At 42.3% G+C, this 9,475-nt stretch overlaps 1 long non-coding RNA gene across 2 annotated transcripts; it reads right to left on the reverse strand.

Moving 5' to 3' along the window:
- Positions 1-3,389: 3,389 nt before the first annotated feature.
- On the reverse strand, positions 3,390-8,292 carry LOC134446663 (uncharacterized). 2 transcript variants are annotated; one of them, XR_010034439.1, is made up of 6 exons: positions 7,992-8,292; positions 6,854-6,914; positions 6,552-6,683; positions 6,261-6,358; positions 5,035-5,111; positions 3,390-3,713 (listed from the first exon to the last, which is right to left on the reverse strand). It is a non-coding gene; the product is annotated as an uncharacterized LOC134446663 (long non-coding RNA). The 2 variants fall into 2 exon arrangements; XR_010034438.1 differs by having other exon boundaries at positions 6,854-8,292.
- Between the last annotated feature and the right edge of the window lie 1,183 nt (positions 8,293-9,475).

Consider the following 9,475-nt stretch of genomic DNA (forward strand, 5'->3'; position numbering starts at 1 on the left):
AATTTCTCTAAAAACTCTTAAAAAAAGGTACACTGTGCAGGAAACGGTCAAAAAAGGTACTGCAACTATGCTGCTCAATGAAACTGGGCTGCCTATTGCCAAATTTGATCTTTTCATGAAAGTTTGCTAAGTAATAAACAAATATTTTATAGTATGGCCCAAATACAGTCATTTTTGCAGCTAAAAATGGCAATTTCTTGACATTCAAAATGGCCAAGATCCCAGTTTCATGTATGAAAAGTGCAATTTTTCCCAGTCATAATGAATACTAAGAATATGATGGTGGTTAGGGTGCATCAGATGCCCCCTATGAAAAGATATTGCCTTGGCCCTATAGTAAAAATGTTCTACACCCAGTAAAAACACACTGTGTAAAATATTTTGAAATTTGGATGAAGTCTACCGGGGCCACCAGCCCCATGAAAATAGAAAATAATGGTGATAGTCAGAATCTTGGAATAGAAATGGACATTTTGCTGCATAAAGCTACCCAATAAAAACATATTGTCTCAGCTGTGTGATAAAAATGTTCTATGCACAGTAAAATCACTCTGTGTAAAATATGTTGAAATTTAGATGAATTCTACCGGGTCCACCAGACCCATGAAAATACAAAATAAGCTTAATGGTGATGGTGATGGGCAACCTGGATTCCAAAGCTGAAGTGCCACATATTCCAAATGACATACCTAGTTTTACCTTTCCAGTTAGGGCAATGGGGCACCTAAGTCACGCCCTTCTACTTCCGATCCATGGGGCTGGAGCTCTCAAAATTTTGAATGAGAGTTAATGGAGCGAGTCAAGCTAAATCCTCATCCCGTTTGGCATGTGCTCCGGATTTCACATATGATGACAGTGAATTTGAAAGGTTTGGATTTGCGTCGTAAGACCACTCATTTTCGACACGCAAGAAACGTTATTTTAGCTTTTGTGCAAAACTATGTTAGAGACTACACGTGCGCCTCGCATATCTGACGTGAACCGAGGCACAGCCAACCCTACCGCTGCACTGCGGCTTAAGTGGCTGCACGTCGGACATGCGACGTCTGTTGTGTAGTCCAAATAATTGTATATTTTTGCACACACACAACTCAAAAATCGCTTGCCAAGTGAAGTCAACAAGCACACCATTGGTTGTTATTAATTCTGAGGCACAGCATATGTATGATCGACGGGGAAATGCGAGGTGGGTCGGAAAATAGCTTTGATCAGTCCATTACAGCCCAGTCAAAAGTTTTTGCNTTGCCCCATAAGCCGCCCGGAAGGGGTGGAGACTTAGGTGCCCCATTGGACAGGTAAAACCAGGTAATTTGAAATCTGTGGCACTGGATTGTAGCTTTTGAATCTAGGTTTGCCATTGTCTTAAAACAGAGGTGGACAAACCGCGTGACACATTTGCCCCAGCCAATATAATGAACCAGCTGAGCCTAATTACCACTTAAGCCAGGTTGATGAGGTAATTAGTGAAATCACCTGTATTGGGAGCACAAACAGAAGGAATATCTAAGCAGGTTGTGTATTCAGTCGATCCACTTACACAGACTTCAGTCTCAGGACAGACTGATGGTCAAACTGCTATATTTAGGCAAATTTGCTCTTTTGCAACACAATATCAATTCCTTGCTGCCTTGGACCACTAGTATCTACTAGTGCTAGTATCAAGCAAGATATTGCAAAGCTGCATGACTGTTATATTTGTTTATTATATGGTGTGACGTCATCGGTCGAATGCTCCATTCATTTCAACGGGGCTCCCCAACGTTCGCACGTCTGTTATTTTTCGATAACGGACGGGTTGGTCCATAACAGACCGCTGTCAATGGCAACAAGACTTTTCACTGCTAAAGCGACTTTTCAACAAGACTCTAATCAGCTGCTGTGATAGACAACACCTGTTGTCCTGGCTACCTAGCTGTTGCCTAGCGGTGTTCCACAGCGGCACTGTTTTGTTTTGCGCAGCAACAATCTTTTGACATTAAAAACTATAATAGACTTAACATTAAATAGGCCTAAAGAAATGTCCCCGCCATGTGTGAATCATTTAAGTATATCCATCCGCGTCGGGGTCTAAAGATTCTCTCTGTCGTGCTGCTATTCCACGGTAGCGACCTTCTCGCCGAACGTTAACCCTTACGTGTTTCACCTGTGGGCCTACAATTCATGGAGGAACATCTGTACTAAAGCTGTGAATGTTCCTTGGAATGCCTAGGCTACAAGGCAGTCAATACAACTGTATTGAAGAGTGCCATTACTCCACAGCACACAAGTGAACACTGCACACAACAAAATTGCATTTATGCCTCACCCGTGCAAGGGGCAGCCCTCAGTGGCGCCCCATGGGGAGCAGTGCGGCAGGACGGTACCATGCTCAGGGTACCTCAGTCATGGAGGAGGATGGGGAGAGCACTGGTTGATTACTCCCCCCACCAACCTGGCAGGTCGGGAGTCGAACCGACCGGCATAACCGGCAACCTCTGGGATGCAAGTCTGACGCCCTAACCGCTCACCCATGACTGCCCACTTAAGTACAGGTTTTGGGAAGCCACTCTTTCCAACATCACATACAGTTGTATTGTATGTACTCTATTGAACTACTGCAGGGATTTCTTGAAAAAACATAAGTCATTCCAAGGAGCATTCACAGCTTTAGTACAGATGTTCCACCAGGTATTAACAGCTACCTGTACAATCCTAGGCCCACAGGTGAAGCACACAAAAGTCATACAACTTCGCAATCTCTTGCTTGATACTGGCAGTGGGTCAGCTGGTTCATTACGGTATATTGGCTATATTTGGAATATGTGGCACTGGACTTTGGAATCCAGGTTGCCCATCACTATCACCATTGTTTTGTATTTTCATGGGCCTGGTGGACCCAGTAGAATTAATCTAAATTTCAACACATTTTCCACAGAGTGATTTTACTGTGCATAGAATTTTTTTTTATCACACAGCTGAGGCAATATGTTTTTATTGGGTAGCTTTATGCAGCAAAATGTCCATTTCTATTCAGGGCTGGATTGGGCGATAAATAGGGCCCGGGCACTTTCGGATTTAAGGGGGCCCCCTCGTTATTATTAGTGCCGGAGAACTGACTCACCGGTGGGCCCCGCACCTTAATGGGCCCCTATTTTCAGTAATGTAAAAAATAAAACAATGGGGGCCCACGAGGGTACGGGGCTCACCGGGAAATGCCCGCCATGCCAGATGGCCAGTCCAGCCCTGTTTCTATTCAAGATTTTGACTATCACCATTATTTTCTATTTTCATGGGGCTGGTGGCCCCGGTAGACTTCATCCAAATTTCAAAATATTTTACACAGTGTGTTTTTACTGGGTGTAGAACATTTTTTACTATAGGGCCAAGGCCATATCTTTTCATAGGGGGCAACTGATGCACCCTAATGGTGGTGCTAAGTATTCATGAAAAAGGTAACATTAGTGAATGGGTAGCATGAATTCTGGAAATAAACAACTAAGAATCTTACACAGTGTACATTTAAAAGCAGTGCAAAAACTGATGAAACAGACGGTTAGAATGAAACAGAAATTTGAAAGTGTACTTCCATTCTGGAAGATAACAGAGATTAAGAGCATAAACCAAAACAAACACTGCAATGGCCACAGGTACGTTACCAATGTCGTTGAGGACTCTCTGCCGATCACACGCACACGAAGACAATACGTTTCAGCTGGACCGTCCAGATCAACATCCTGGAAAACAGTAAACAAAACCCATGATTGAAGCCGTAAGCGGTATTTGTGGGTGCAAGTTTGGGGCATTTCTAACACACCCAGAGATGGGAAAAGTAGTATAGTAGTATATTTAGTATAGTTTATGAAAGGTATGAGGAGGATGTTGACTTGTGTGCCCTCACACTGCCTGTTTAGGCAATTGAATGTGAGATCAAACTGATGTTCAATTACCTCTCTTCGTTTTTGGTGTGGCTATGACCCCATTCTGGAGTATGTTTCTCAACAGCATCATTGGTAACTACAGTAAAAACTTTGCTTGCATGCAATTTCCCATTGGCAAAATACCAAGTCGCTAACTAACAACGGTGCTTTTGAGAAACAGGGTCATGATCTTTTCACGAGTGTTGGTGAGAAACTTTACACATACAGCTAAGTATACAGTGTGAAAAATTGTTACAATACATTACATTACACTTAGCTGACGCTTTCATGTATTCAAAGCGACTTACATGTATTACTTTTCAGGGTATTGGTTACAGGGCCTGGCGCAAGGTGGGGTTAGGTGCCTTGCCTTAGGCACTTTAGCCATGGATAGAGATGTAGTGACAGGTCAGGGGAGATTCAAACCTGCAACCAATAGATTGAAAAACCAGCTCTCTAACCACTAGGCCACGGCTGCCCCACCAGCACAATTATTAGTATTTTGAACATATTGGCCCTTTTAGGCACATTGTCAACCAAAAATTGTATGAGAGAGAAAGATATGTCAAACCCCACCCATCCAATGCAAAAGAGTCTGCTCAAAGTTTGGTCTCCTAAGGGGGAGTTGTCTAAGGTGAAACTATGAGAAAACTATTACCCTACAGCACGATCGTATTCCAGAACTAAAACCTATATTGAGTTTAAGTTTTCTTCTAAGATAACTTCTGCTGCTTCAGTAATGCGGCCTTCGCAATGTGCCACAGCAAGTGCAACACCCTCATGGGTAGATAGAGACCTGCAGAGATCTACAAATCAGAGATGACTGGTGTTGGATTGAACGTGAAATTTGGCAAAGGGTTTGTGATGATGTGAGGGTGCTTTAGCAAAGCTGGAATTGGGCAGATTCGTGTTTGCAAAGAACACATAACTGAGGCCAAGATGGCACATCAATGCAAGAAGGTTTGGTGTGTCCTCCAGCAGTGTCCAGAACGTGGATGAGATGCCAGGAGACATGTCAGGTAGCACAGGAGGAGCCCACCAGAGCCCAACAAAATGAGCCTCGCAGGCCAATGTGTGCGATCTCCCTATGCCACCTAATAACGAAAAAGACAGATCTAGCTGCCGAGTTGTAACATACCACTTTGTCTGGCTCTTCATTCAGGTAGACCGTCAGCTCCTCAGCATGCACTCCCTCTTCACATCAATGTTGTCAGTCTGCGTATGAGGGCCGGTCAATGTATGCCAGGAAACAAACATGCAGGAAAAACATTTTAACCAACAGGAAGAATAAACGCAGTACAGGTACAACCACATTAAACAAAGGACACATCTCATTTATCTAGTAGCGTAGTGTATCGTTGGTACTGGCAGTGAAGTGGTACAGTACGTCACTGTTTGATATGGCATGGTGCAGCTCTGACACTTTTCCATTAGCCCCAAGTACTCGGTACCATTTCAGCACTCAGCCCTGGTTCCAAACGTACTGAAGTGATGCCAAAATGTGACGTCTGACCTTGGTCAAAAAAGGTACTGCAACTACGCTGCTAATTGAAACTGGGCTGCCTATTGCCAAATTTGACCTTTTCATGAAAGCTTACCAAGTAATAAACTAATATTTTCTAGTATGGCCCAAATACAGTCATTTCTGCAGCTAAAAATGACTATTTCTGGAAATTCAAAATGGCGGACCATGGAGAAGTCATAATGAATACTTAGAATTTGATGGTGGTGGTAAGTATTCATGAAAAAGGTAACATCAGTGAATGGGTAGCATGAATTCCGGAAATAAACAACTAAAACTCGTACACAGTGTACCTTTAATTCCCCTGATCATTTCATGGGAATCGCAAGCCAGACAGACATGAGAATCAAATAAAAAAATAAAATAATAATAAAACAGAGCAGCAACCACATCAACTGACCTGCAAAAGACTGTTATATCATTGCCTAGGACTGCTGTGTGTAAAGCCAGCTGTAGTTAGAACTGAGGTGAAGACAATGAGTTCAAAACTGGCTGAAGGATTGAAATTAGTGGTAGAAATGCAATATGATCCAAGACACCCTACTTCTCCCCATTACATTAGATCTCGAAATTTTAGCATTACTGTGATGCATGGCAGTGTGCATGTTTTGGTTCAGAGAAGTAGATGTGTGCACATCCCACCCGATGGGCCAGGTGCAGGACAATGAGAGTAAATCCAAGTGAAAAGAGAAGTCCGCGACACTGCTTGTCTATTTATGATTTAATCGAGCAACGTTTCGACCTTCAGGTCTTGACCTGAAGGTCGAAACGTTGCTCGATTAAATAATAAATAGACAAGCAGTGTCGCAGACTTCTCTTTTCACTTAGTGTGCATGTTTTACCTGAGTCATGGGCACCAGGATCCTCTGTATCTTCCTTGCATGAGAAGCACCTTTCTTGCTGAAGACCCGGAGCAGTGTTGTTGAAAGACCATCCAGCTCTGAGAAGAAATTCAACAGCAAACCAACTGTCATGATCCTCTTGAACTTGGCACTTAACTTGAAACAGGGCACAAAACACATACCTACAAAATACTTGTAACTTAAGACTTGTGACAAAGGTTACAAAAAGGCCTGATGGTCTTACTAAAATGAGGAAATAAACACACACAAAAAAATCAACAAATAACTTACCTCGCACATGTTAAAAAGAGCAAGCCATCTGGATTTAAAAACTGCAATCGTGGGGGCATCACAAATTACTTCATGCCTTCAATGAGCAAAGGTCTTGGTCAGTTGAGCTGAGGACCCAAACGTCTTGAATTTCTGTTGTGACCAGAAAGACAGATAAACTAATATAGGTGAAGGAGACAGCTATGCAGAGAAAAATGTAAAATAATTACAACAGATTTTACACACACACACACACACACACACACACACACACACACAAGCTAATAGTCATAGATTAGATACTACACAAGAACTTTCATCACCTTTTTCAGGGGCACCTTGTGAGAGGTAGCTGAGGTGAGGACCCTACAAACATCTTGAATGCTGAGGAATTAATATAGGTGAAAGAGACAGTTATGCAGAGAACAAAAACCCAAATAATAGTAACATATTCTACAAAGAAATTCAGTAAATGATTAATTACAAAAAATAACAAATTAACAGTATTTATATTTGCAACAATATGCATTTCTACCTCACTCAAGGTACAGTATATATTGAATGTAAATGCACTGGAATATCCTAAAGTGATCATTGATACAAAAAACTTGCTATGTCCTTTTTACACAACAAATGTAGAAGATCGAGTTTGAGGGAATGAGGGACAGAAGGGCGTTTGCATGTGTGTTTCACTAGATACTACTGGGATTTACTTTCAACTATTTCAAAGGTCATAGCCAATTAGGCCTACATACATTGGTAAGTGACCCACGACATGAATCAAACCAGCTGCAAACTGCAGCATCTAGTTCTACACACGACGCACCCATTCAAACGCGCACCCATACACAAGCACACACAGCCCCTTCTGTCTTTTTTCAAACCGAAAAGTTCCACCGGCTAATCAACATTTACTGTGGCCGTACACACACAGTCAGACGGAGCAATACCAAAAATCAGCGGTAACTTTACTTCCCCTGTGTCATTGATGTGTGTAGAGCTACTGATGGTATCTACGACTGTCCTGGATACATTTGAAATCAGACGCACACGGGTCTCGCAACGTCAATGCATAGAACTAATACAACGTTAATGAACCAGCTGTTGTCACCTAGCATAAATTAGCTAGCTGCCCGTTATGGGCTGCCAGGTAGTTTCTTTCGCTATAACTCGCAAAGTAACCGAAAATAATGTCACACATGCAAACATGCATACAGTACAACATGGGTGACAGCTTCCAAACTCCCAACAATAGTTACAACAAGGAGACTATATCGATAATTAGCCGCTAACCAGTTTGAATTGGTGAGAATTAGCCAGCTAAGCTTACTCTCTTGCTCATAAAACGTATGCCTTGATGCCAAAACTAAGTACACTAACGAAACGGGTGATATAAATGTGATTCTAGGAAAGTCATGATAAATGCAAACAGCCCTACAGTGGTTTACTTTTTTGACTTACCCGCCTTCAGAGTGTCCGCGGATATGTATTCATTCAAAGAACTCGGCAAGCTCGTTGTTTCCGGCTGCCACACACAATCCGCACACTACTGCCACCATCTGTTCTGGCGTTGTAAAAGCCATTGGTCATCTTATCCAAAGGAATTAGGTTGTGACAACATTACTGGATTTGGGAAGTCGTTGGTTATTGGGCATCATGCTAAAGTTACATAACTTCATTATGCCCAATCACAAAACATAATTATTCATGGTAGAAGTGACATGTTTCCCTTTGATTAATTTAACATACACAACATATGGCTTTTTTCAGTGTGCCTCTCCTTCAACGTGAGGCAATAGATTCAATTAGCCTTTTGTTCCTAAATCATAACCCACTCGCTCCACCATCTGCTGCCAGTCACTTCCGTACTATTTCATGGAGAGCACACTCACTGCCAAAACACAGGCCTGCCATACTGCAGAGCCAGGGAAATATGGAGTGAGAGAGACATGATCTGGGGTGGAGGGAGAGCAAAAGTGAAAGAGAGATGGAGTGAGAGACAGGGCGACATAAACAGAGAGAGAAGGGTGCATGATCGAGAGATAATAAGTTGGCAATTCAATGAGAGGGGGAATACAAGGCAAAGAGAGAAAACCTTGATACTTGATTTGTTTGCATCATGTTGTGGCTTGAAGGTATACATGTGAGACACAGTACATGTTCAATGTTGTCATATCAATGCTGGACTTTTTCTTTTTTCATTGTCGAGGCCGAGGGCAACATATTTTTGAGTTTCTCTCAAAAAGCTGCTTCAATCAATTATCAATTACAGCATGATGCCACATTTAGGCAAGTCTTTTGACATTTGTTAGAGCAGGCTGCCAGGGTAAGTGCAGACACTAAGTACTGGCTTTGTATGAGCACCGAACAGTTGCCCTCAAAATATCATCTAAGCCTAAGCAAAGGCAGGCAATAAAGGCAGCCTTACTGCGGCAATGTTGATGTTATTAACATTATCCTGATTTATATTGTGAGTGCAATAGATATTTATTTAATTGAAAAATATCTTTCTAAAAAACTACAGTTACAACACAGTTATACTTCAATAGCATGTTGGTGCAAAAACATGTTAACGTAACAGGTGACACTACTACAGACTGCAGACCTGCAATAATAAAGTCAGAATTATAGTGTGGAGCATATGACGGCAAAATGGTCAGTGTTGGCACGTACACACATACACATATTGCGCTGAAGCGTTTGTATACTGTGGAGTTGGAAAGAGCGCTATTGCTGTTTGCCAACTCGGCGATACCTGGCTCAAGCAGCCAAGAATCTAGAGAGGAAATGGGATGGCTATGGCTAATAGCTCATATCTCATAGGCTGCTGCATGTATCTCAAAGCGGAGCCGCAGCCATGTCAATACAAACAAACCCAAATGGGGGAAATAGCCGGCTTCTACTCCTGAGACCCACTGGAGACGCTCGGGAGCGTGATGTGCCAA

The sequence above is a fragment of the Engraulis encrasicolus genome, chromosome 4 (assembly GCF_034702125.1).
Source record: "Engraulis encrasicolus isolate BLACKSEA-1 chromosome 4, IST_EnEncr_1.0, whole genome shotgun sequence".
Taxonomy (NCBI): Eukaryota; Metazoa; Chordata; class Actinopteri; order Clupeiformes; family Engraulidae; genus Engraulis; species Engraulis encrasicolus.